This window comes from Zonotrichia albicollis, chromosome 5, assembly GCF_047830755.1.
Source record: "Zonotrichia albicollis isolate bZonAlb1 chromosome 5, bZonAlb1.hap1, whole genome shotgun sequence".
NCBI lineage: Eukaryota > Metazoa > Chordata > Aves > Passeriformes > Passerellidae > Zonotrichia > Zonotrichia albicollis.
In genome coordinates, this window is record NC_133823.1 from 9,700,406 (window position 1) to 9,727,943 (window position 27,538).

Here is a 27,538-nt window from a genome sequence, read left to right on the forward strand (position 1 = left end):
CTGCCGAAATGTTCCCGGGACAGGCGCTTAGCTCCGGGGAGCTCCGTACATTCTTCTTTCTTGACTTTTGTAATCTACATCATTGCAGAAAGGTTTTTCATTATGTTCGGCCAAGAGAAACTGTGCCAGCACAGAAAACATCTCCCATCGTGTTTTACATGTTGCAGAGAGCTCTGCAGAGTGTTTTGCAAGAAGAAAAAGAATGTTGTCCAAAACACCTTCCAATCGAATGTTCATGTGTTTGGTAAAGGTAGGAAAGTAGTGAGGTACGGTTTTCTATCAGTTTGCAAGCTGCGCACACAATCCCATTGTTGTGCAGCTTCATTCTCACCTTTCCGAAGCAGCCGCACTCTCCAGCTGCCGGAGGCGAAGAAGCGGCTTCTTCGCGCAAAGGCGATTGTGCCGGTCCCAGTGCACTCCAGTGCGGCGGCTACTGCCGAAATATGCCCGGGACCGGGGCATAGCTCCGGGGAGCTGCGTACCTTCGTCTTTAGCGCCTTTTGTGGTCTACATCATTGCAGAAAGGTTTTTCACTATGTCTGGCAAAGAGAAACTGTGCCAGCACAGAAAACATCTCCCATCGTGTTTTACATGTTGCAGACAGCTCTGCAAAAGTTTTTGCACGAAGAAAAAGAAAGTTGTCCAAAACACCTTCCAATCGAATGTTCATGTGTTTGGAAAAGGTAAGAGAGTGGTAAGGTACTGTTTTCTATCAGTTTGCAAGCTGCGCACACAATCCCTGTGTTGTGCAGCTTCATTCTTCACCTTTCGAAAGTCGCCGCTCTCTCCGGCTCCCGGAGACGAAGAGGCGGCTTCTTCGCGCAAAGGCGATTGTGCCGGTCCCAGTGCACTAAGTGGCGGCGGCTTCTGCCGAAATGTTCCCGGGACAGGCGCTTAGCTCCGGGGAGCTCCGTACATTCTTCTTTCTTGACTTTTGCAATCTACATCATTGCAGAAAGGTTTTTCATTATGTTCGGCCAAGAGAAACTGTGCCAGCACAGAAAACATCTCCAATCGTGTTTTACATGTTGCAGAGAGCTCTGCAGAAGGTTATGCAGGAAGAAAAAGAAAGTTATTGAAAACACCTTCCATTCGAATTTTCATGTGTTTGGAAAAGGTAAGAGAGTGGTAAGGTACACTTTTGGATCAGTTTGCAAGCTGCGCACACCATCCCATTGTTGTGCAGCTTCATTCTCACCTTTCCGAAGCTGCCGCACTCTCCAGCTGCCGGAGGCGAAGAAGCGGCTTCTTCGCGCAAAGGCGATTGTACCGGTCCCAGTGCACTCCAGTGCGGCAGCTTCTGCCGAAAAGTGCCCGCGACCGGCGATTAACTCCGGGGAGCTCCGTATCCTTCTTCTTTCTTGACTTTTGTGGTCTACATCATTGCAAAAAACTTTCCCACTATGTTAGGCAAGGAGAAACTGTGCCAGCACAGAAAACATCTCCCATCGTGGTTTTCATGTTGCAGAGAGCTCTGCAGAAGGTTATGCAGGAAGAAAAAGAAAGTTATTGAAAACAACTTCCAACCGAATTTTCATGTGTTTGGAAAATGTAAGACAGTGGTAAGGTACACTTTTCGATCAGTTTGCAAGCTGCGCACACAATCCCAGTGTTGTGCAGCTTCATTCTCACCTTTCCGAAGCAGCCGCACTCTCCAGCTGCCGGAGGCGAAGAAGCGGCTTCTTCCCGCAAAGGCGATTGTGCCGGTCCCAGTGCACAAAGGTGCGGCGGCTTCTGCCGAAATGTGCCCGGGACCGGCGCATAGCTCCGGGGAGCTGCGTAGCTTCGTCTTTACCGTCTTTTGTGGTCTACATCATTGCAGAAAGGTGTTTCACTATGTCTGGCAAAGAGAAACTGTGCCAGCACAGAAAACATCTCCCATCGTGTTTTACATGTTGCAGAGAGCTCTGCAGAGTGTTTTGCAAGAAGAAAAAGAAAGTTGTCCAAAACACCTTCCAATCGAATGTTCAAGTGTTTGGAAAAGGTAAGAGAGTGGTAAGGTACTGTTTTCTATCAGTTTGCAAGCTGCGCACACAATGCCAGTGTTGTGCAGCTTCATTCTTCACCTTTCGAAAGTCGCCGCTCTCTCCGGCTCCCGGAGACGAAGAGGCGGCTTCTTCGCGCAATGGCGATTGTGCCGGTCCCAGTGCACTAAGTGGCGGCGGCTTCTGCCGAAATGTGCCCGGGACAGGCGCTTAGCTCCGGGGAGCTACGTATCCTTCGTCTTTCGGGATATTGTGGACCACATCATTACACAAAGGTTTTTCACTATGTCTGGCAAGGAGAAACTGTGCCAGCACAGAAAACATCTCCCATCGTTTTTTACATGTTGCAGAGAGCTCTGCAGAGTGTTTTGCAAGAAGAAAAAGAAAGTTGTCCAAAACACCTTCCAATCGAATGTTCATGTGTTTGGAAAAGGTAGGAAAGTGGTGAGGTACGGTTTACTATGATTTGCAAGCCGCGCACACAATCCCTGTGTTGTGCAGCTTCATTCTTCACCTTTCGAAAGTCGCCGCTCTCTCCGGCTCCCGGAGACGAAGAGGCGGCTTCTTCGCGCAAAGGCGATTGTGCCGGTCCCAGAGCACTAAGTGGCGGCGGCTTCTGCCGAAATGTTCCCGGGACAGGCGCTTAGCTCCGGGGAGCTCCGTACATTCTTCTTTCTTGACTTTTGTAATCTACATCATTGCAGAAAGGTTTTTCATTATGTTCGGCCAAGAGAAACTGTGCCAGCACAGAAAACATCTCCCATCGTGTTTTACATGTTGCAGAGAGCTCTGCAGAGTGTTTTGCAAGAAGAAAAAGAATGTTGTCCAAAACACCTTCCAATCGAATGTTCATGTGTTTGGTAAAGGTAGGAAAGTAGTGAGGTACGGTTTTCTATCAGTTTGCAAGCTGCGCACACAATCCCATTGTTGTGCAGCTTCATTCTCACCTTTCCGAAGCAGCCGCACTCTCCAGCTGCCGGAGGCGAAGAAGCGGCTTCTTCGCGCAAAGGCGATTGTGCCGGTCCCAGTGCACTCCAGTGCGGCGGCTACTGCCGAAATATGCCCGGGACCGGGGCATAGCTCCGGGGAGCTGCGTACCTTCGTCTTTAGCGCCTTTTGTGGTCTACATCATTGCAGAAAGGTTTTTCACTATGTCTGGCAAAGAGAAACTGTGCCAGCACAGAAAACATCTCCCATCGTGTTTTACATGTTGCAGACAGCTCTGCAAAAGTTTTTGCACGAAGAAAACGAATGTTGTCCAAAACACCTTCCAATCGAATGTTCATGTGTTTGGAAAAGGTAAGAGAGTGGTAAGGTACTGTTTTCTATCAGTTTGCAAGCTGCGCACACAATCCCTGTGTTGTGCAGCTTCATTCTTCACCTTTCGAAAGTCGCCGCTCTCTCCGGCTCCCGGAGACGAAGAGGCGGCTTCTTCGCGCAAAGGCGATTGTGCCGGTCCCAGTGCACTAAGTGGCGGCGGCTTCTGCCGAAATGTTCCCGGGACAGGCGCTTAGCTCCGGGGAGCTACGTATCCTTCGTCTTTCGGGATATTGTGGACCACATCATTACACAAAGGTTTTTCACTATGTCTGGCAAGGAGAAACTGTGCCAGCACAGAAAACATCACCCATCGTGTTTTACATGTTGCAGAGAGCTCTGCAGAGTGTTTTGCAAGAAGAAAAAGAAAGTTGTCCAAAACACCTTCCAATCGAATGTTCATGTGTTTGGAAAAGGTAGGAAAGTGGTGAGGTATGGTTTTCTATCATTTGCAAGCTGCGCACACAATGCCAGTGTTGTGCAGCTTCATTCTCACCTTTCCGAAGCAGCCGCACTCTCCAGCTGCCGGAGGCGAAGAAGCGGCTTCTTCGCGCAAAGGCGATTGTACCGGTCCCAGTGCACTCCAGTGCGGCAGCTTCTGCCGAAATGAGCCCGGGACAGGCGCTTAGCTCCGGGGAACTCCGTATCCTTCGTCTTTAGCGTCTTTTGTAATCTACATCATTGCAGAAAGTTTTTTCACTATGTTAGGCCAGGGGAAACTGTGCCAGCACAGAAAACATCTCCCATCGTGGTTTTCATGTTGCAGAGAGCTCTGCAGAAGTTTATGCAGGAAGAAAAAGAAAGTTATTGAAAACAACTTCCAACCGAATTTTCATGTGTTTGGAAAAGGTAAGAGAGTGGTAAGGTACACTTTTGGATCAGTTTGCAAGCTGCGCATACCATCCCAGTGTTGTGCAGCTTCATTCTCACCTTTCCGAAGCAGCCGCTCTCTCCGGCTCCCGGAGGCGAAGAAGCGGCTTCTTCGCGCAAACGCGATTGTACCCGTCCCAGTGCACAAAGGTGCGGCGGCTTCTGCCGAAATGTGCCCGGGACAGGCGATTAGCTCCGGGGACATCCGTACCTTCTTCTTTCTTGACTTTTCTGGTCTACATCATTGAAAAAACTTTCCCACTATGTTAGGCAAGGAGAAACTGTGCCAGCACAGAAAACATCTCCCGTCCTGTTTTACGTGTTGCAGAGAGCTCTGCAGAAGGTTATGCAGGAAGAAAAAGAAAGTTATTGAAAACAACTTCCAACCGAATTTTCATATGTTTGGAAAAGGTAAGAGAGTGGTAAGGTACACTTTTGGATCAGTTTGCAAGCTGCGCACACAATCCCAGTGTTGTGCAGCTTCATTCTCACCTTTCCGAAGCAGCCGCACTCTCCAGCTGCCGGAGGCGAAGAAGCGGCTTCTTCGCGCAAAGGCGATTGTACCGGTCCCAGTGCACAAAGGTGCGGCGGCTTCGGCCGAAATGTGCCCGGGACAGGCGCTTAGCTCCGGGGATCTCCGTATCCTTCGTCTTTAGCGTCTTTTGTAATCTACATCATTGCAGAAAGGTTTTTCACTATGTCTAGCAAGGAGAAACTGTGCCAGCACAGAAAACATCTCCCATCGTGTTTTACATGTTGCAGAGAGCTCTGCAGAGTGTTTTGCAAGAAGAAAAAGAAAGTTGTCCAAAACACCTTCCAATCGAATGTTCATGTGTTTGGAAAAGGTAGGAAAGTGGTGAGGTAGGGTTTACTATCATTTGCAAGCCGCGCACACAATCCCAGTGTTGTGCAGCTTCATTCTTCACCTTTCGAAAGTCGCCGCTCTCTCCGGCTCCCGGAGACGAAGAGGCGGCTTCTTCGCGCAAAGGCGATTGTGCCGGTCCCAGTGCACTAAGTGGCGGCGGCTTCTGCCGAAATGTTCCCGGGACAGGCGCTTAGCTCCGGGGAGCTCCGTATCCTTCGTCTTTCGGGATATTGTGGACCACATCATTACACAAAGTTTTTTCACTATGTCTGGCAAGGAGAAACTGTGCCAGCACAGAAAACATCTCCCATCCTGTTTTACATGTTGCAAAGAGCTCTGCAGGGTGTTTTGCAAGAAGAAAAAGAAAGTTGTCCAAAACACCTTCCAATCGAATGTTCATGTGTTTGGAAAAGGTAAGAGAGTGGTAAGGTACTGTTTTGGATGTGTTTGCAAGCTGCGCATACAATCCCAGTGTTGTGCAGCTTCATTCTCACCTTTCCGAAGCAGCCGCACTCTCCAGCTGCCGGAGGCGAAGAAGCGGCTTCTTCGCGCAAAGGCGATTGTGCCGGTCCCAGTGCACTAAGTGGCGGCAGCTTCTGCCGAAATGTGCCCGGGACCGGCGATTAGCTCCGGGGACATCCGTACCTTCTTCTTTCTTGACTTTTCTGGTCTACATCATTGAAAAAACTTTCCCACTATGTTAGGCAAGGAGAAACTGTGCCAGCACAGAAAACATCTCCCATCCTGTTTTACGTGTTGCAGAGAGCTCTGCAGAAGGTTATGCAGGAAGAAAAAGAAAGTTATTGAAAACAACTTCCAACCGAATTTTCATGTGTTTGGAAAATGTAAGACAGTGGTAAGGTACACTTTTCGATCAGTTTGCAAGCTGCGCACACCATCCCATTGTTGTGCAGCTTCATTCTCACCTTTCCGAAGCAGCCGCACTCTCCAGCTGCCGGAGGCGAAGAAGCGGCTTCTTCCCGCAAAGGCGATTGTGCCGGTCCCAGTGCACAAAGGTGCGGCGGCTTCTGCCGAAATGTGCCCGGGACCGGCGCATAGGTCCGGGGAGCTGCGTAGCTTCGTCTTTACCGTCTTTTGTGGTCTACATCATTGCAGAAAGGTGTTTCACTATGTCTGGCAAAGAGAAACTGTGCCAGCACAGAAAACATCTCCCATCGTGTTTTACATGTTGCAGAGAGCTCTGCAGAGTGTTTTGCAAGAAGAAAAAGAAAGTTGTCCAAAACACCTTCCAATCGAATGTTCAAGTGTTTGGAAAAGGTAAGAGAGTGGTAAGGTACTGTTTTCTATCAGTTTGCAAGCTGCGCACACAATCCCTGTGTTGTGCAGCTTCATTCTTCACCTTTCGAAAGTCGCCGCTCTCTCCGGCTCCCGGAGACGAAGAGGCGGCTTCTTCGCGCAATGGCGATTGTGCCGGTCCCAGTGCACTAAGTGGCGGCGGCTTCTGCCGAAATGTGCCCGGGACAGGCGCTTAGCTCCGGGGAGCTACGTATCCTTCGTCTTTCGGGATATTGTGGACCACATCATTACACAAAGGTTTTTCACTATGTCTGGCAAGGAGAAACTGTGCCAGCACAGAAAACATCTCCCATCGTTTTTTACATGTTGCAGAGAGCTCTGCAGAGTGTTTTGCAAGAAGAAAAAGAAAGTTGTCCAAAACACCTTCCAATCGAATGTTCATGTGTTTGGAAAAGGTAGGAAAGTGGTGAGGTACGGTTTACTATGATTTGCAAGCCGCGCACACAATCCCTGTGTTGTGCAGCTTCATTCTTCACCTTTCGAAAGTCGCCGCTCTCTCCGGCTCCCGGAGACGAAGAGGCGGCTTCTTCGCGCAAAGGCGATTGTGCCGGTCCCAGAGCACTAAGTGGCGGCGGCTTCTGCCGAAATGTTCCCGGGACAGGCGCTTAGCTCCGGGGAGCTCCGTACATTCTTCTTTCTTGACTTTTGTAATCTACATCATTGCAGAAAGGTTTTTCATTATGTTCGGCCAAGAGAAACTGTGCCAGCACAGAAAACATCTCCAATCGTGTTTTACATGTTGCAGAGAGCTCTGCAGAAGGTTATGCAGGAAGAAAAAGAAAGTTATTGAAAACACCTTCCATTCGAATTTTCATGTGTTTGGAAAAGGTAAGAGAGTGGTAAGGTACACTTTTGGATCAGTTTGCAAGCTGCGCACACCATCCCATTGTTGTGCAGCTTCATTCTCACCTTTCCGAAGCTGCCGCACTCTCCAGCTGCCGGAGGCGAAGAAGCGGCTTCTTCGCGCAAAGGCGATTGTACCGGTCCCAGTGCACTCCAGTGCGGCAGCTTCTGCCGAAAAGTGCCCGCGACCGGCGATTAACTCCGGGGAGCTCCGTATCCTTCTTCTTTCTTGACTTTTGTGGTCTACATCATTGCAAAAAACTTTCCCACTATGTTAGGCAAGGAGAAACTGTGCCAGCACAGAAAACATCTCCCATCGTGGTTTTCATGTTGCAGAGAGCTCTGCAGAAGGTTATGCAGGAAGAAAAAGAAAGTTATTGAAAACAACTTCCAACCGAATTTTCATGTGTTTGGAAAATGTAAGACAGTGGTAAGGTACACTTTTCGATCAGTTTGCAAGCTGCGCACACAATCCCAGTGTTGTGCAGCTTCATTCTCACCTTTCCGAAGCAGCCGCACTCTCCAGCTGCCGGAGGCGAAGAAGCGGCTTCTTCCCGCAAAGGCGATTGTGCCGGTCCCAGTGCACAAAGGTGCGGCGGCTTCTGCCGAAATGTGCCCGGGACCGGCGCATAGCTCCGGGGAGCTGCGTAGCTTCGTCTTTACCGTCTTTTGTGGTCTACATCATTGCAGAAAGGTGTTTCACTATGTCTGGCAAAGAGAAACTGTGCCAGCACAGAAAACATCTCCCATCGTGTTTTACATGTTGCAGAGAGCTCTGCAGAGTGTTTTGCAAGAAGAAAAAGAAAGTTGTCCAAAACACCTTCCAATCGAATGTTCAAGTGTTTGGAAAAGGTAAGAGAGTGGTAAGGTACTGTTTTCTATCAGTTTGCAAGCTGCGCACACAATCCCTGTGTTGTGCAGCTTCATTCTTCACCTTTCGAAAGTCGCCGCTCTCTCCGGCTCCCGGAGACGAAGAGGCGGCTTCTTCGCGCAATGGCGATTGTGCCGGTCCCAGTGCACTAAGTGGCGGCGGCTTCTGCCGAAATGTGCCCGGGACAGGCGCTTAGCTCCGGGGAGCTACGTATCCTTCGTCTTTCGGGATATTGTGGACCACATCATTACACAAAGGTTTTTCACTATGTCTGGCAAGGAGAAACTGTGCCAGCACAGAAAACATCTCCCATCGTTTTTTACATGTTGCAGAGAGCTCTGCAGAGTGTTTTGCAAGAAGAAAAAGAAAGTTGTCCAAAACACCTTCCAATCGAATGTTCATGTGTTTGGAAAAGGTAGGAAAGTGGTGAGGTACGGTTTACTATGATTTGCAAGCCGCGCACACAATCCCTGTGTTGTGCAGCTTCATTCTTCACCTTTCGAAAGTCGCCGCTCTCTCCGGCTCCCGGAGACGAAGAGGCGGCTTCTTCGCGCAAAGGCGATTGTGCCGGTCCCAGAGCACTAAGTGGCGGCGGCTTCTGCCGAAATGTTCCCGGGACAGGCGCTTAGCTCCGGGGAGCTCCGTACATTCTTCTTTCTTGACTTTTGTAATCTACATCATTGCAGAAAGGTTTTTCATTATGTTCGGCCAAGAGAAACTGTGCCAGCACAGAAAACATCTCCCATCGTGTTTTACATGTTGCAGAGAGCTCTGCAGAGTGTTTTGCAAGAAGAAAAAGAATGTTGTCCAAAACACCTTCCAATCGAATGTTCATGTGTTTGGTAAAGGTAGGAAAGTAGTGAGGTACGGTTTTCTATCAGTTTGCAAGCTGCGCACACAATCCCATTGTTGTGCAGCTTCATTCTCACCTTTCCGAAGCAGCCGCACTCTCCAGCTGCCGGAGGCGAAGAAGCGGCTTCTTCGCGCAAAGGCGATTGTGCCGGTCCCAGTGCACTCCAGTGCGGCGGCTACTGCCGAAATATGCCCGGGACCGGGGCATAGCTCCGGGGAGCTGCGTACCTTCGTCTTTAGCGCCTTTTGTGGTCTACATCATTGCAGAAAGGTTTTTCACTATGTCTGGCAAAGAGAAACTGTGCCAGCACAGAAAACATCTCCCATCGTGTTTTACATGTTGCAGACAGCTCTGCAAAAGTTTTTGCACGAAGAAAACGAATGTTGTCCAAAACACCTTCCAATCGAATGTTCATGTGTTTGGAAAAGGTAAGAGAGTGGTAAGGTACTGTTTTCTATCAGTTTGCAAGCTGCGCACACAATCCCTGTGTTGTGCAGCTTCATTCTTCACCTTTCGAAAGTCGCCGCTCTCTCCGGCTCCCGGAGACGAAGAGGCGGCTTCTTCGCGCAAAGGCGATTGTGCCGGTCCCAGTGCACTAAGTGGCGGCGGCTTCTGCCGAAATGTTCCCGGGACAGGCGCTTAGCTCCGGGGAGCTACGTATCCTTCGTCTTTCGGGATATTGTGGACCACATCATTACACAAAGGTTTTTCACTATGTCTGGCAAGGAGAAACTGTGCCAGCACAGAAAACATCACCCATCGTGTTTTACATGTTGCAGAGAGCTCTGCAGAGTGTTTTGCAAGAAGAAAAAGAAAGTTGTCCAAAACACTTTCCAATCGAATGTTCATGTGTTTGGAAAAGGTAGGAAAGTGGTGAGGTATGGTTTTCTATCATTTGCAAGCTGCGCACACAATGCCAGTGTTGTGCAGCTTCATTCTCACCTTTCCGAAGCAGCCGCACTCTCCAGCTGCCGGAGGCGAAGAAGCGGCTTCTTCGCGCAAAGGCGATTGTACCGGTCCCAGTGCACTCCAGTGCGGCAGCTTCTGCCGAAATGAGCCCGGGACAGGCGCTTAGCTCCGGGGAACTCCGTATCCTTCGTCTTTAGCGTCTTTTGTAATCTACATCATTGCAGAAAGTTTTTTCACTATGTTAGGCCAGGGGAAACTGTGCCAGCACAGAAAACATCTCCCATCGTGGTTTTCATGTTGCAGAGAGCTCTGCAGAAGTTTATGCAGGAAGAAAAAGAAAGTTATTGAAAACAACTTCCAACCGAATTTTCATGTGTTTGGAAAAGGTAAGAGAGTAGTAAGGTACACTTTTGGATGTGTTTGCAAGCTGCGCATACAATCCCAGTGTTGTGCAGCTTCATTCTCACCTTTCCGAAGCAGCCGCACTCTCCAGCTGCCGGAGGCGAAGAAGCGGCTTCTTCGCGCAAAGGCGATTGTGCCGGTCCCAGTGCACTAAGTGGCGGCAGCTTCTGCCGAAATGTGCCCGGGACCGGCGATTAGCTCCGGGGACATCCGTACCTTCTTCTTTCTTGACTTTTCTGGTCTACATCATTGAAAAAACTTTCCCACTATGTTAGGCAAGGAGAAACTGTGCCAGCACAGAAAACATCTCCCATCCTGTTTTACGTGTTGCAGAGAGCTCTGCAGAAGGTTATGCAGGAAGAAAAAGAAAGTTATTGAAAACAACTTCCAACCGAATTTTCATGTGTTTGGAAAATGTAAGACAGTGGTAAGGTACACTTTTCGATCAGTTTGCAAGCTGCGCACACCATCCCATTGTTGTGCAGCTTCATTCTCACCTTTCCGAAGCAGCCGCACTCTCCAGCTGCCGGAGGCGAAGAAGCGGCTTCTTCCCGCAAAGGCGATTGTGCCGGTCCCAGTGCACAAAGGTGCGGCGGCTTCTGCCGAAATGTGCCCGGGACCGGCGCATAGCTCCGGGGAGCTGCGTAGCTTCGTCTTTACCGTCTTTTGTGGTCTACATCATTGCAGAAAGGTGTTTCACTATGTCTGGCAAAGAGAAACTGTGCCAGCACAGAAAACATCTCCCATCGTGTTTTACATGTTGCAGAGAGCTCTGCAGAGTGTTTTGCAAGAAGAAAAAGAAAGTTGTCCAAAACACCTTCCAATCGAATGTTCAAGTGTTTGGAAAAGGTAAGAGAGTGGTAAGGTACTGTTTTCTATCAGTTTGCAAGCTGCGCACACAATCCCTGTGTTGTGCAGCTTCATTCTTCACCTTTCGAAAGTCGCCGCTCTCTCCGGCTCCCGGAGACGAAGAGGCGGCTTCTTCGCGCAATGGCGATTGTGCCGGTCCCAGTGCACTAAGTGGCGGCGGCTTCTGCCGAAATGTGCCCGGGACAGGCGCTTAGCTCCGGGGAGCTACGTATCCTTCGTCTTTCGGGATATTGTGGACCACATCATTACACAAAGGTTTTTCACTATGTCTGGCAAGGAGAAACTGTGCCAGCACAGAAAACATCTCCCATCGTTTTTTACATGTTGCAGAGAGCTCTGCAGAGTGTTTTGCAAGAAGAAAAAGAAAGTTGTCCAAAACACCTTCCAATCGAATGTTCATGTGTTTGGAAAAGGTAGGAAAGTGGTGAGGTACGGTTTACTATGATTTGCAAGCCGCGCACACAATCCCTGTGTTGTGCAGCTTCATTCTTCACCTTTCGAAAGTCGCCGCTCTCTCCGGCTCCCGGAGACGAAGAGGCGGCTTCTTCGCGCAAAGGCGATTGTGCCGGTCCCAGAGCACTAAGTGGCGGCGGCTTCTGCCGAAATGTTCCCGGGACAGGCGCTTAGCTCCGGGGAGCTCCGTACATTCTTCTTTCTTGACTTTTGTAATCTACATCATTGCAGAAAGGTTTTTCATTATGTTCGGCCAAGAGAAACTGTGCCAGCACAGAAAACATCTCCAATCGTGTTTTACATGTTGCAGAGAGCTCTGCAGAAGGTTATGCAGGAAGAAAAAGAAAGTTATTGAAAACACCTTCCATTCGAATTTTCATGTGTTTGGAAAAGGTAAGAGAGTGGTAAGGTACACTTTTGGATCAGTTTGCAAGCTGCGCACACCATCCCATTGTTGTGCAGCTTCATTCTCACCTTTCCGAAGCTGCCGCACTCTCCAGCTGCCGGAGGCGAAGAAGCGGCTTCTTCGCGCAAAGGCGATTGTACCGGTCCCAGTGCACTCCAGTGCGGCAGCTTCTGCCGAAAAGTGCCCGCGACCGGCGATTAACTCCGGGGAGCTCCGTATCCTTCTTCTTTCTTGACTTTTGTGGTCTACATCATTGCAAAAAACTTTCCCACTATGTTAGGCAAGGAGAAACTGTGCCAGCACAGAAAACATCTCCCATCGTGGTTTTCATGTTGCAGAGAGCTCTGCAGAAGGTTATGCAGGAAGAAAAAGAAAGTTATTGAAAACAACTTCCAACCGAATTTTCATGTGTTTGGAAAATGTAAGACAGTGGTAAGGTACACTTTTCGATCAGTTTGCAAGCTGCGCACACAATCCCAGTGTTGTGCAGCTTCATTCTCACCTTTCCGAAGCAGCCGCACTCTCCAGCTGCCGGAGGCGAAGAAGCGGCTTCTTCCCGCAAAGGCGATTGTGCCGGTCCCAGTGCACAAAGGTGCGGCGGCTTCTGCCGAAATGTGCCCGGGACCGGCGCATAGCTCCGGGGAGCTGCGTAGCTTCGTCTTTACCGTCTTTTGTGGTCTACATCATTGCAGAAAGGTGTTTCACTATGTCTGGCAAAGAGAAACTGTGCCAGCACAGAAAACATCTCCCATCGTGTTTTACATGTTGCAGAGAGCTCTGCAGAGTGTTTTGCAAGAAGAAAAAGAAAGTTGTCCAAAACACCTTCCAATCGAATGTTCAAGTGTTTGGAAAAGGTAAGAGAGTGGTAAGGTACTGTTTTCTATCAGTTTGCAAGCTGCGCACACAATCCCTGTGTTGTGCAGCTTCATTCTTCACCTTTCGAAAGTCGCCGCTCTCTCCGGCTCCCGGAGACGAAGAGGCGGCTTCTTCGCGCAATGGCGATTGTGCCGGTCCCAGTGCACTAAGTGGCGGCGGCTTCTGCCGAAATGTGCCCGGGACAGGCGCTTAGCTCCGGGGAGCTACGTATCCTTCGTCTTTCGGGATATTGTGGACCACATCATTACACAAAGGTTTTTCACTATGTCTGGCAAGGAGAAATTGTGCCAGCACAGAAAACATCTCCCATCGTTTTTTACATGTTGCAGAGAGCTCTGCAGAGTGTTTTGCAAGAAGAAAAAGAAAGTTGTCCAAAACACCTTCCAATCGAATGTTCATGTGTTTGGAAAAGGTAGGAAAGTGGTGAGGTACGGTTTACTATGATTTGCAAGCCGCGCACACAATCCCTGTGTTGTGCAGCTTCATTCTTCACCTTTCGAAAGTCGCCGCTCTCTCCGGCTCCCGGAGACGAAGAGGCGGCTTCTTCGCGCAAAGGCGATTGTGCCGGTCCCAGAGCACTAAGTGGCGGCGGCTTCTGCCGAAATGTTCCCGGGACAGGCGCTTAGCTCCGGGGAGCTCCGTACATTCTTCTTTCTTGACTTTTGTAATCTACATCATTGCAGAAAGGTTTTTCATTATGTTCGGCCAAGAGAAACTGTGCCAGCACAGAAAACATCTCCCATCGTGTTTTACATGTTGCAGAGAGCTCTGCAGAGTGTTTTGCAAGAAGAAAAAGAATGTTGTCCAAAACACCTTCCAATCGAATGTTCATGTGTTTGGTAAAGGTAGGAAAGTAGTGAGGTACGGTTTTCTATCAGTTTGCAAGCTGCGCACACAATCCCATTGTTGTGCAGCTTCATTCTCACCTTTCCGAAGCAGCCGCACTCTCCAGCTGCCGGAGGCGAAGAAGCGGCTTCTTCGCGCAAAGGCGATTGTGCCGGTCCCAGTGCACTCCAGTGCGGCGGCTACTGCCGAAATATGCCCGGGACCGGGGCATAGCTCCGGGGAGCTGCGTACCTTCGTCTTTAGCGCCTTTTGTGGTCTACATCATTGCAGAAAGGTTTTTCACTATGTCTGGCAAAGAGAAACTGTGCCAGCACAGAAAACATCTCCCATCGTGTTTTACATGTTGCAGACAGCTCTGCAAAAGTTTTTGCACGAAGAAAACGAATGTTGTCCAAAACACCTTCCAATCGAATGTTCATGTGTTTGGAAAAGGTAAGAGAGTGGTAAGGTACTGTTTTCTATCAGTTTGCAAGCTGCGCACACAATCCCTGTGTTGTGCAGCTTCATTCTTCACCTTTCGAAAGTCGCCGCTCTCTCCGGCTCCCGGAGACGAAGAGGCGGCTTCTTCGCGCAAAGGCGATTGTGCCGGTCCCAGTGCACTAAGTGGCGGCGGCTTCTGCCGAAATGTGCCCGGGACAGGCGCTTAGCTCCGGGGAGCTACGTATCCTTCGTCTTTCGGGATATTGTGGACCACATCATTACACAAAGGTTTTTCACTATGTCTGGCAAGGAGAAACTGTGCCAGCACAGAAAACATCACCCATCGTGTTTTACATGTTGCAGAGAGCTCTGCAGAGTGTTTTGCAAGAAGAAAAAGAAAGTTGTCCAAAACACTTTCCAATCGAATGTTCATGTGTTTGGAAAAGGTAGGAAAGTGGTGAGGTATGGTTTTCTATCATTTGCAAGCTGCGCACACAATGCCAGTGTTGTGCAGCTTCATTCTCACCTTTCCGAAGCAGCCGCACTCTCCAGCTGCCGGAGGCGAAGAAGCGGCTTCTTCGCGCAAAGGCGATTGTACCGGTCCCAGTGCACTCCAGTGCGGCAGCTTCTGCCGAAATGAGCCCGGGACAGGCGCTTAGCTCCGGGGAACTCCGTATCCTTCGTCTTTAGCGTCTTTTGTAATCTACATCATTGCAGAAAGTTTTTTCACTATGTTAGGCCAGGGGAAACTGTGCCAGCACAGAAAACATCTCCCATCGTGGTTTTCATGTTGCAGAGAGCTCTGCAGAAGTTTATGCAGGAAGAAAAAGAAAGTTATTGAAAACAACTTCCAACCGAATTTTCATGTGTTTGGAAAAGGTAAGAGAGTAGTAAGGTACACTTTTGGATCAGTTTGCAAGCTGCGCATACCATCCCAGTGTTGTGCAGCTTCATTCTCACCTTTCCGAAGCAGCCGCTCTCTCCGGCTCCCGGAGGCGAAGAAGCGGCTTCTTCGCGCAAACGCGATTGTACCCGTCCCAGTGCACAAAGGTGCGGCGGCTTCTGCCGAAATGTGCCCGGGACAGGCGATTAGCTCCGGGGACATCCGTACCTTCTTCTTTCTTGACTTTTCTGGTCTACATCATTGAAAAAACTTTCCCACTATGTTAGGCAAGGAGAAACTGTGCCAGCACAGAAAACATCTCCCGTCCTGTTTTACGTGTTGCAGAGAGCTCTGCAGAAGGTTATGCAGGAAGAAAAAGAAAGTTATTGAAAACAACTTCCAACCGAATTTTCATATGTTTGGAAAAGGTAAGAGAGTGGTAAGGTACACTTTTGGATCAGTTTGCAAGCTGCGCACACAATCCCAGTGTTGTGCAGCTTCATTCTCACCTTTCCGAAGCAGCCGCACTCTCCAGCTGCCGGAGGCGAAGAAGCGGCTTCTTCGCGCAAAGGCGATTGTACCGGTCCCAGTGCACAAAGGTGCGGCGGCTTCGGCCGAAATGTGCCCGGGACAGGCGCTTAGCTCCGGGGATCTCCGTATCCTTCGTCTTTAGCGTCTTTTGTAATCTACATCATTGCAGAAAGGTTTTTCACTATGTCTAGCAAGGAGAAACTGTGCCAGCACAGAAAACATCTCCCATCGTGTTTTACATGTTGCAGAGAGCTCTGCAGAGTGTTTTGCAAGAAGAAAAAGAAAGTTGTCCAAAACACCTTCCAATCGAATGTTCATGTGTTTGGAAAAGGTAGGAAAGTGGTGAGGTAGGGTTTACTATCATTTGCAAGCCGCGCACACAATCCCAGTGTTGTGCAGCTTCATTCTTCACCTTTCGAAAGTCGCCGCTCTCTCCGGCTCCCGGAGACGAAGAGGCGGCTTCTTCGCGCAAAGGCGATTGTGCCGGTCCCAGTGCACTAAGTGGCGGCGGCTTCTGCCGAAATGTTCCCGGGACAGGCGCTTAGCTCCGGGGAGCTCCGTATCCTTCGTCTTTCGGGATATTGTGGACCACATCATTACACAAAGTTTTTTCACTATGTCTGGCAAGGAGAAACTGTGCCAGCACAGAAAACATCTCCCATCCTGTTTTACATGTTGCAAAGAGCTCTGCAGGGTGTTTTGCAAGAAGAAAAAGAAAGTTGTCCAAAACACCTTCCAATCGAATGTTCATGTGTTTGGAAAAGGTAAGAGAGTGGTAAGGTACTGTTTTGGATGTGTTTGCAAGCTGCGCATACAATCCCAGTGTTGTGCAGCTTCATTCTCACCTTTCCGAAGCAGCCGCACTCTCCAGCTGCCGGAGGCGAAGAAGCGGCTTCTTCGCGCAAAGGCGATTGTGCCGGTCCCAGTGCACTAAGTGGCGGCAGCTTCTGCCGAAATGTGCCCGGGACCGGCGATTAGCTCCGGGGACATCCGTACCTTCTTCTTTCTTGACTTTTCTGGTCTACATCATTGAAAAAACTTTCCCACTATGTTAGGCAAGGAGAAACTGTGCCAGCACAGAAAACATCTCCCATCCTGTTTTACGTGTTGCAGAGAGCTCTGCAGAAGGTTATGCAGGAAGAAAAAGAAAGTTATTGAAAACAACTTCCAACCGAATTTTCATGTGTTTGGAAAATGTAAGACAGTGGTAAGGTACACTTTTCGATCAGTTTGCAAGCTGCGCACACCATCCCATTGTTGTGCAGCTTCATTCTCACCTTTCCGAAGCAGCCGCACTCTCCAGCTGCCGGAGGCGAAGAAGCGGCTTCTTCCCGCAAAGGCGATTGTGCCGGTCCCAGTGCACAAAGGTGCGGCGGCTTCTGCCGAAATGTGCCCGGGACCGGCGCATAGCTCCGGGGAGCTGCGTAGCTTCGTCTTTACCGTCTTTTGTGGTCTACATCATTGCAGAAAGGTGTTTCACTATGTCTGGCAAAGAGAAACTGTGCCAGCACAGAAAACATCTCCCATCGTGTTTTACATGTTGCAGAGAGCTCTGCAGAGTGTTTTGCAAGAAGAAAAAGAAAGTTGTCCAAAACACCTTCCAATCGAATGTTCAAGTGTTTGGAAAAGGTAAGAGAGTGGTAAGGTACTGTTTTCTATCAGTTTGCAAGCTGCGCACACAATCCCTGTGTTGTGCAGCTTCATTCTTCACCTTTCGAAAGTCGCCGCTCTCTCCGGCTCCCGGAGACGAAGAGGCGGCTTCTTCGCGCAATGGCGATTGTGCCGGTCCCAGTGCACTAAGTGGCGGCGGCTTCTGCCGAAATGTGCCCGGGACAGGCGCTTAGCTCCGGGGAGCTACGTATCCTTCGTCTTTCGGGATATTGTGGACCACATCATTACACAAAGGTTTTTCACTATGTCTGGCAAGGAGAAACTGTGCCAGCACAGAAAACATCTCCCATCGTTTTTTACATGTTGCAGAGAGCTCTGCAGAGTGTTTTGCAAGAAGAAAAAGAAAGTTGTCCAAAACACCTTCCAATCGAATGTTCATGTGTTTGGAAAAGGTAGGAAAGTGGTGAGGTACGGTTTACTATGATTTGCAAGCCGCGCACACAATCCCTGTGTTGTGCAGCTTCATTCTTCACCTTTCGAAAGTCGCCGCTCTCTCCGGCTCCCGGAGACGAAGAGGCGGCTTCTTCGCGCAAAGGCGATTGTGCCGGTCCCAGAGCACTAAGTGGCGGCGGCTTCTGCCGAAATGTTCCCGGGACAGGCGCTTAGCTCCGGGGAGCTCCGTACATTCTTCTTTCTTGACTTTTGTAATCTACATCATTGCAGAAAGGTTTTTCATTATGTTCGGCCAAGAGAAACTGTGCCAGCACAGAAAACATCTCCCATCGTGTTTTACATGTTGCAGAGAGCTCTGCAGAGTGTTTTGCAAGAAGAAAAAGAATGTTGTCCAAAACACCTTCCAATCGAATGTTCATGTGTTTGGTAAAGGTAGGAAAGTAGTGAGGTACGGTTTTCTATCAGTTTGCAAGCTGCGCACACAATCCCATTGTTGTGCAGCTTCATTCTCACCTTTCCGAAGCAGCCGCACTCTCCAGCTGCCGGAGGCGAAGAAGCGGCTTCTTCGCGCAAAGGCGATTGTGCCGGTCCCAGTGCACTCCAGTGCGGCGGCTACTGCCGAAATATGCCCGGGACCGGGGCATAGCTCCGGGGAGCTGCGTACCTTCGTCTTTAGCGCCTTTTGTGGTCTACATCATTGCAGAAAGGTTTTTCACTATGTCTGGCAAAGAGAAACTGTGCCAGCACAGAAAACATCTCCCATCGTGTTTTACATGTTGCAGACAGCTCTGCAAAAGTTTTTGCACGAAGAAAAAGAAAGTTGTCCAAAACACCTTCCAATCGAATGTTCATGTGTTTGGAAAAGGTAAGAGAGTGGTAAGGTACTGTTTTCTATCAGTTTGCAAGCTGCGCACACAATCCCTGTGTTGTGCAGCTTCATTCTTCACCTTTCGAAAGTCGCCGCTCTCTCCGGCTCCCGGAGACGAAGAGGCGGCTTCTTCGCGCAAAGGCGATTGTGCCGGTCCCAGTGCACTAAGTGGCGGCGGCTTCTGCCGAAATGTTCCCGGGACAGGCGCTTAGCTCCGGGGAGCTCCGTACATTCTTCTTTCTTGACTTTTGCAATCTACATCATTGCAGAAAGGTTTTTCATTATGTTCGGCCAAGAGAAACTGTGCCAGCACAGAAAACATCTCCAATCGTGTTTTACATGTTGCAGAGAGCTCTGCAGAAGGTTATGCAGGAAGAAAAAGAAAGTTATTGAAAACACCTTCCATTCGAATTTTCATGTGTTTGGAAAAGGTAAGAGAGTGGTAAGGTACACTTTTGGATCAGTTTGCAAGCTGCGCACACCATCCCATTGTTGTGCAGCTTCATTCTCACCTTTCCGAAGCTGCCGCACTCTCCAGCTGCCGGAGGCGAAGAAGCGGCTTCTTCGCGCAAAGGCGATTGTACCGGTCCCAGTGCACTCCAGTGCGGCAGCTTCTGCCGAAAAGTGCCCGCGACCGGCGATTAACTCCGGGGAGCTCCGTATCCTTCTTCTTTCTTGACTTTTGTGGTCTACATCATTGCAAAAAACTTTCCCACTATGTTAGGCAAGGAGAAACTGTGCCAGCACAGAAAACATCTCCCATCGTGGTTTTCATGTTGCAGAGAGCTCTGCAGAAGGTTATGCAGGAAGAAAAAGAAAGTTATTGAAAACAACTTCCAACCGAATTTTCATGTGTTTGGAAAATGTAAGACAGTGGTAAGGTACACTTTTCGATCAGTTTGCAAGCTGCGCACACCATCCCAGTGTTGTGCAGCTTCATTCTCACCTTTCCGAAGCAGCCGCACTCTCCAGCTGCCGGAGGCGAAGAAGCGGCTTCTTCCCGCAAAGGCGATTGTGCCGGTCCCAGTGCACAAAGGTGCGGCGGCTTCTGCCGAAATGTGCCCGGGACCGGCGCATAGCTCCGGGGAGCTGCGTAGCTTCGTCTTTACCGTCTTTTGTGGTCTACATCATTGCAGAAAGGTGTTTCACTATGTCTGGCAAAGAGAAACTGTGCCAGCACAGAAAACATCTCCCATCGTGTTTTACATGTTGCAGAGAGCTCTGCAGAGTGTTTTGCAAGAAGAAAAAGAAAGTTGTCCAAAACACCTTCCAATCGAATGTTCAAGTGTTTGGAAAAGGTAAGAGAGTGGTAAGGTACTGTTTTCTATCAGTTTGCAAGCTGCGCACACAATGCCAGTGTTGTGCAGCTTCATTCTTCACCTTTCGAAAGTCGCCGCTCTCTCCGGCTCCCGGAGACGAAGAGGCGGCTTCTTCGCGCAATGGCGATTGTGCCGGTCCCAGTGCACTAAGTGGCGGCGGCTTCTGCCGAAATGTGCCCGGGACAGGCGCTTAGCTCCGGGGAGCTACGTATCCTTCGTCTTTCGGGATATTGTGGACCACATCATTACACAAAGGTTTTTCACTATGTCTGGCAAGGAGAAACTGTGCCAGCACAGAAAACATCTCCCATCGTTTTTTACATGTTGCAGAGAGCTCTGCAGAGTGTTTTGCAAGAAGAAAAAGAAAGTTGTCCAAAACACCTTCCAATCGAATGTTCATGTGTTTGGAAAAGGTAGGAAAGTGGTGAGGTACGGTTTACTATGATTTGCAAGCCGCGCACACAATCCCTGTGTTGTGCAGCTTCATTCTTCACCTTTCGAAAGTCGCCGCTCTCTCCGGCTCCCGGAGACGAAGAGGCGGCTTCTTCGCGCAAAGGCGATTGTGCCGGTCCCAGAGCACTAAGTGGCGGCGGCTTCTGCCGAAATGTTCCCGGGACAGGCGCTTAGCTCCGGGGAGCTCCGTACATTCTTCTTTCTTGACTTTTGTAATCTACATCATTGCAGAAAGGTTTTTCATTATGTTCGGCCAAGAGAAACTGTGCCAGCACAGAAAACATCTCCCATCGTGTTTTACATGTTGCAGAGAGCTCTGCAGAGTGTTTTGCAAGAAGAAAAAGAATGTTGTCCAAAACACCTTCCAATCGAATGTTCATGTGTTTGGTAAAGGTAGGAAAGTAGTGAGGTACGGTTTTCTATCAGTTTGCAAGCTGCGCACACAATCCCATTGTTGTGCAGCTTCATTCTCACCTTTCCGAAGCAGCCGCACTCTCCAGCTGCCGGAGGCGAAGAAGCGGCTTCTTCGCGCAAAGGCGATTGTGCCGGTCCCAGTGCACTCCAGTGCGGCGGCTACTGCCGAAATATGCCCGGGACCGGGGCATAGCTCCGGGGAGCTGCGTACCTTCGTCTTTAGCGCCTTTTGTGGTCTACATCATTGCAGAAAGGTTTTTCACTATGTCTGGCAAAGAGAAACTGTGCCAGCACAGAAAACATCTCCCATCGTGTTTTACATGTTGCAGACAGCTCTGCAAAAGTTTTTGCACGAAGAAAAAGAAAGTTGTCCAAAACACCTTCCAATCGAATGTTCATGTGTTTGGAAAAGGTAAGAGAGTGGTAAGGTACTGTTTTCTATCAGTTTGCAAGCTGCGCACACAATCCCTGTGTTGTGCAGCTTCATTCTTCACCTTTCGAAAGTCGCCGCTCTCTCCGGCTCCCGGAGACGAAGAGGCGGCTTCTTCGCGCAAAGGCGATTGTGCCGGTCCCAGTGCACTAAGTGGCGGCGGCTTCTGCCGAAATGTTCCCGGGACAGGCGCTTAGCTCCGGGGAGCTCCGTACATTCTTCTTTCTTGACTTTTGCAATCTACATCATTGCAGAAAGGTTTTTCATTATGTTCGGCCAAGAGAAACTGTGCCAGCACAGAAAACATCTCCAATCGTGTTTTACATGTTGCAGAGAGCTCTGCAGAAGGTTATGCAGGAAGAAAAAGAAAGTTATTGAAAACACCTTCCATTCGAATTTTCATGTGTTTGGAAAAGGTAAGAGAGTGGTAAGGTACACTTTTGGATCAGTTTGCAAGCTGCGCACACCATCCCATTGTTGTGCAGCTTCATTCTCACCTTTCCGAAGCTGCCGCACTCTCCAGCTGCCGGAGGCGAAGAAGCGGCTTCTTCGCGCAAAGGCGATTGTACCGGTCCCAGTGCACTCCAGTGCGGCAGCTTCTGCCGAAAAGTGCCCGCGACCGGCGATTAACTCCGGGGACATCCGTATCCTTCTTCTTTCTTGACTTTTGTGGTCTACATCATTGCAAAAAACTTTCCCACTATGTTAGGCAAGGAGAAACTGTGCCAGCACAGAAAACATCTCCCATCGTGGTTTTCATGTTGCAGAGAGCTCTGCAGAAGGTTATGCAGGAAGAAAAAGAAAGTTATTGAAAACAACTTCCAACCGAATTTTCATGTGTTTGGAAAATGTAAGACAGTGGTAAGGTACACTTTTCGATCAGTTTGCAAGCTGCGCACACAATCCCAGTGTTGTGCAGCTTCATTCTCACCTTTCCGAAGCAGCCGCACTCTCCAGCTGCCGGAGGCGAAGAAGCGGCTTCTTCGCGCAAAGGCGATTGTACCGGTCCCAGTGCACTCCAGTGCGGCAGCTTCTGCCGAAATGAGCCCGGGACAGGCGCTTAGCTCCGGGGAGCTCCGTATCCTTCGTCTTTAGCGTCTTTTGTAATCTACATCATTGCAGAAAGTTTTTTCACTATGTTAGGCCAGGGGAAACTGTGCCAGCACAGAAAACATCTCCCATCGTGGTTTTCATGTTGCAGAGAGCTCTGCAGAAGTTTATGCAGGAAGAAAAAGAAAGTTATTGAAAACAACTTCCAACCGAATTTTCATGTGTTTGGAAAAGGTAAGAGAGTGGTAAGGTACACTTTTGGATCAGTTTGCAAGCTGCGCATACCATCCCAGTGTTGTGCAGCTTCATTCTCACCTTTCCGAAGCAGCCGCTCTCTCCGGCTCCCGGAGGCGAAGAAGCGGCTTCTTCGCGCAAACGCGATTGTACCCGTCCCAGTGCACAAAGGTGCGGCGGCTTCTGCCGAAATGTGCCCGGGACAGGCGATTAGCTCCGGGGACATCCGTACCTTCTTCTTTCTTGACTTTTCTGGTCTACATCATTGAAAAAACTTTCCCACTATGTTAGGCAAGGAGAAACTGTGCCAGCACAGAAAACATCTCCCGTCCTGTTTTACGTGTTGCAGAGAGCTCTGCAGAAGGTTATGCAGGAAGAAAAAGAAAGTTATTGAAAACAACTTCCAACCGAATTTTCATATGTTTGGAAAAGGTAAGAGAGTGGTAAGGTACACTTTTGGATCAGTTTGCAAGCTGCGCACACAATCCCAGTGTTGTGCAGCTTCATTCTCACCTTTCCGAAGCAGCCGCACTCTCCAGCTGCCGGAGGCGAAGAAGCGGCTTCTTCGCGCAAAGGCGATTGTACCGGTCCCAGTGCACAAAGGTGCGGCGGCTTCGGCCGAAATGTGCCCGGGACAGGCGCTTAGCTCCGGGGATCTCCGTATCCTTCGTCTTTAGCGTCTTTTGTAATCTACATCATTGCAGAAAGGTTTTTCACTATGTCTAGCAAGGAGAAACTGTGCCAGCACAGAAAACATCTCCCATCGTGTTTTACATGTTGCAGAGAGCTCTGCAGAGTGTTTTGCAAGAAGAAAAAGAAAGTTGTCCAAAACACCTTCCAATCGAATGTTCATGTGTTTGGAAAAGGTAGGAAAGTGGTGAGGTAGGGTTTACTATCATTTGCAAGCCGCGCACACAATCCCAGTGTTGTGCAGCTTCATTCTTCACCTTTCGAAAGTCGCCGCTCTCTCCGGCTCCCGGAGACGAAGAGGCGGCTTCTTCGCGCAAAGGCGATTGTGCCGGTCCCAGTGCACTAAGTGGCGGCGGCTTCTGCCGAAATGTTCCCGGGACAGGCGCTTAGCTCCGGGGAGCTCCGTATCCTTCGTCTTTCGGGATATTGTGGACCACATCATTACACAAAGTTTTTTCACTATGTCTGGCAAGGAGAAACTGTGCCAGCACAGAAAACATCTCCCATCCTGTTTTACATGTTGCAAAGAGCTCTGCAGGGTGTTTTGCAAGAAGAAAAAGAAAGTTGTCCAAAACACCTTCCAATCGAATGTTCATGTGTTTGGAAAAGGTAAGAGAGTGGTAAGGTACTGTTTTGAATGTGTTAGCAAGCTGCGCACACAATCCCAGTGTTGTGCAGCTTCATTCTCACCTTTCCGAAGCAGCCGCACTCTCCAGCTGCCGGAGGCTAAGAAGCGGCTTCTTCGCGCAAAGGCGATTGTACCGGTCCCAGTGCACTCCAGTGCGGCAGCTTCTGCCGAAATGAGCCCGGGACAGGCGCTTAGCTCCGGGGAACTCCGTATCCTTCGTCTTTAGCGTCTTTTGTAATCTACATCATTGCAGAAAGTTTTTTCACTATGTTAGGCCAGGGGAAACTGTGCCAGCACAGAAAACATCTCCCATCGTGGTTTTCATGTTGCAGAGAGCTCTGCAGAAGTTTATGCAGGAAGAAAAAGAAAGTTATTGAAAACAACTTCCAACCGAATTTTCATGTGTTTGGAAAAGGTAAGAGAGTGGTAAGGTACACTTTTGGATCAGTTTGCAAGCTGCGCATACCATCCCAGTGTTGTGCAGCTTCATTCTCACCTTTCCGAAGCAGCCGCTCTCTCCGGCTCCCGGAGGCGAAGAAGCGGCTTCTTCGCGCAAACGCGATTGTACCCGTCCCAGTGCACAAAGGTGCGGCGGCTTCTGCCGAAATGTGCCCGGGACAGGCGATTAGCTCCGGGGACATCCGTACCTTCTTCTTTCTTGACTTTTCTGGTCTACATCATTGAAAAAACTTTCCCACTATGTTAGGCAAGGAGAAACTGTGCCAGCACAGAAAACATCTCCCATCCTGTTTTACGTGTTGCAGAGAGCTGTGCAGAAGGTTATGCAGGAAGAAAAAGAAAGTTATTGAAAACAACTTCCAACCGAATTTTCATATGTTTGGAAAAGGTAAGAGAGTGGTAAGGTACACTTTTGGATCAGTTTGCAAGCTGCGCACACAATGCCAGTGTTGTGCAGCTTCATTCTCACCTTTCCGAAGCAGCCGCACTCTCCAGCTGCCGGAGGCGAAGAAGCGGCTTCTTCGCGCAAAGGCGATTGTACCGGTCCCAGTGCACAAAGGTGCGGCGGCTTCGGCCGAAATGTGCCCGGGACAGGCGCTTAGCTCCGGGGATCTCCGTATCCTTCGTCTTTAGCGTCTTTTGTAATCTACATCATTGCAGAAAGGTTTTTCACTATGTCTAGCAAGGAGAAACCGTGCCAGCACAGAAAACATCTCCCATCGTGTTTTACATGTTGCAGAGAGCTCTGCAGAGTGTTTTGCAAGAAGAAAAAGAAAGTTGTCCAAAACACCTTCCAATCGAATGTTCATGTGTTTGGAAAAGGTAGGAAAGTGGTGAGGTAGGGTTTACTATCATTTGCAAGCCGCGCACACAATCCCAGTGTTGTGCAGCTTCATTCTTCACCTTTCGAAAGTCGCCGCTCTCTCCGGCTCCCGGAGACGAAGAGGCGGCTTCTTCGCGCAAAGGCGATTGTGCCGGTCCCAGTGCACTAAGTGGCGGCGGCTTCTGCCGAAATGTTCCCGGGACAGGCGCTTAGCTCCGGGGAGCTCCGTATCCTTCGTCTTTCGGGATATTGTGGACCACATCATTACACAAAGTTTTTTCACTATGTCTGGCAAGGAGAAACTGTGCCAGCACAGAAAACATCTCCCATCCTGTTTTACATGTTGCAAAGAGCTCTGCAGGGTGTTTTGCAAGAAGAAAAAGAAAGTTGTCCAAAACACCTTCCAATCGAATGTTCATGTGTTTGGAAAAGGTAAGAGAGTGGTAAGGTACTGTTTTGGATGTGTTTGCAAGCTGCGCATACAATCCCAGTGTTGTGCAGCTTCATTCTCACCTTTCCGAAGCAGCCGCACTCTCCAGCTGCCGGAGGCGAAGAAGCGGCTTCTTCGCGCAAAGGCGATTGTACCGGTCCCAGTGCACTAAGTGGCGGCAGCTTCTGCCGAAATGAGCCCGGGACCGGCGATTAGCTCCGGGGACATCCGTACCTTCTTCTTTCTTGACTTTTCTGGTCTACATCATTGAAAAAACTTTCCCACTATGTTAGGCAAGGAAAAACTGTGCCAGCACAGAAAACATCTCCCATCCTGTTTTACGTGTTGCAGAGAGCTCTGCAGAAGGTTATGCAGGAAGAAAAAGAAAGTTATTGAAAACAACTTCCAACCGAATTTTCATGTGTTTGGAAAAGGTAAGAGAGTGGTAAGGTACACTTTTGGATCAGTTTGCAAGCTGCGCACACCATCCCATTGTTGTGCAGCTTCATTCTCACCTTTCCGAAGCTGCCGCACTCTCCAGCTGCCTGAGGCGAAGAAGCAGCTTCTTCGCGCAAAGGCGATTGTACCGGTCCCAGTGCACTCCAGTGCGGCGGCTTCTGCCGAAATGTGCCCGGGACCGGCGCATAGCTCCGGGGAGCTGCGTACCTTCGTCTTTAGCGCCTTTTGTCGTCTACATCATTGCAGAAAAGTTTTTCACTATGTCTGGCAAAGAGAAACTGTGCCAGCACAGAAAACATCTCCCATCGTGTTTTACATGTTGCAGAGAGCTCTGCAGAAGTTTTTGCACGAAGAAAAAGAAAGTTGACCAAAACACCTTCCAATCGAATGTTCATGTGTTTGGAAAAGGTAAGAGAGTGGTAAGGTACTGTTTTCTATCAGTTTGCAAGCTGCGCACACAATCCCTGTGTTGTGCAGCTTCATTCTTCACCTTTCGAAAGTCGCCGCTCTCTCCGGCTCCCCGAGACGAAGAGGCGGCTTCTTCGCGCAATGGCGATTGTGCCGGTCCCAGTGCACTAAGTGGCGGCGGCTTCTGCCGAAATGTTCCCGGGACAGGCGCTTAGCTCCGGGGAGCTACGTATCCTTCGTCTTTCGGGATATTGTGGACCACATCATTACACAAAGGTTTTTCACTATGCCTGGCAAGGAGAAACTGTGCCAGCACAGAAAACATCACCCATCGTGTTTTACATGTTGCAGAGAGCTCTGCAGAGTGTTTTGCAAGAAGAAAAAGAAAGTTGTCCAAAACACTTTCCAATCGAATGTTCATGTGTTTGGAAAAGGTAGGAAAGTGGTGAGGTATGGTTTTCTATCATTTGCAAGCTGCGCACACAATGCCAGTGTTGTGCAGCTTCATTCTCACCTTTCCGAAGCAGCCGCACTCTCCAGCTGCCGGAGGCGAAGAAGCGGCTTCTTCGCGCAAAGGCGATTGTACCGGTCCCAGTGCACTCCAGTGCGGCAGCTTCTGCCGAAATGAGCCCGGGACAGGCGCTTAGCTCCGGGGAACTCCGTATCCTTCGTCTTTAGCGTCTTTTGTAATCTACATCATTGCAGAAAGTTTTTTCACTATGTTAGGCCAGGGGAAACTGTGCCAGCACAGAAAACATCTCCCATCGTGGTTTTCATGTTGCAGAGAGCTCTGCAGAAGTTTATGCAGGAAGAAAAAGAAAGTTATTGAAAACAACTTCCAACCGAATTTTCATGTGTTTGGAAAAGGTAAGAGAGTGGTAAGGTACACTTTTGGATCAGTTTGCAAGCTGCGCACACAATCCCAGTGTTGTGCAGCTTCATTCTCACCTTTCCGAAGCAGCCGCTCTCTCCGGCTCCCGGAGGCGAAGAAGCGGCTTCTTCGCGCAAACGCGATTGTACCCGTCCCAGTGCACAAAGGTGCGGCGGCTTCTGCCGAAATGTGCCCGGGACAGGCGATTAGCTCCGGGGACATCCGTACCTTCTTCTTTCTTGACTTTTCTGGTCTACATCATTGAAAAAACTTTCCCACTATGTTAGGCAAGGAGAAACTGTGCCAGCACAGAAAACATCTCCCGTCCTGTTTTACGTGTTGCAGAGAGCTCTGCAGAAGGTTATGCAGGAAGAAAAAGAAAGTTATTGAAAACAACTTCCAACCGAATTTTCATATGTTT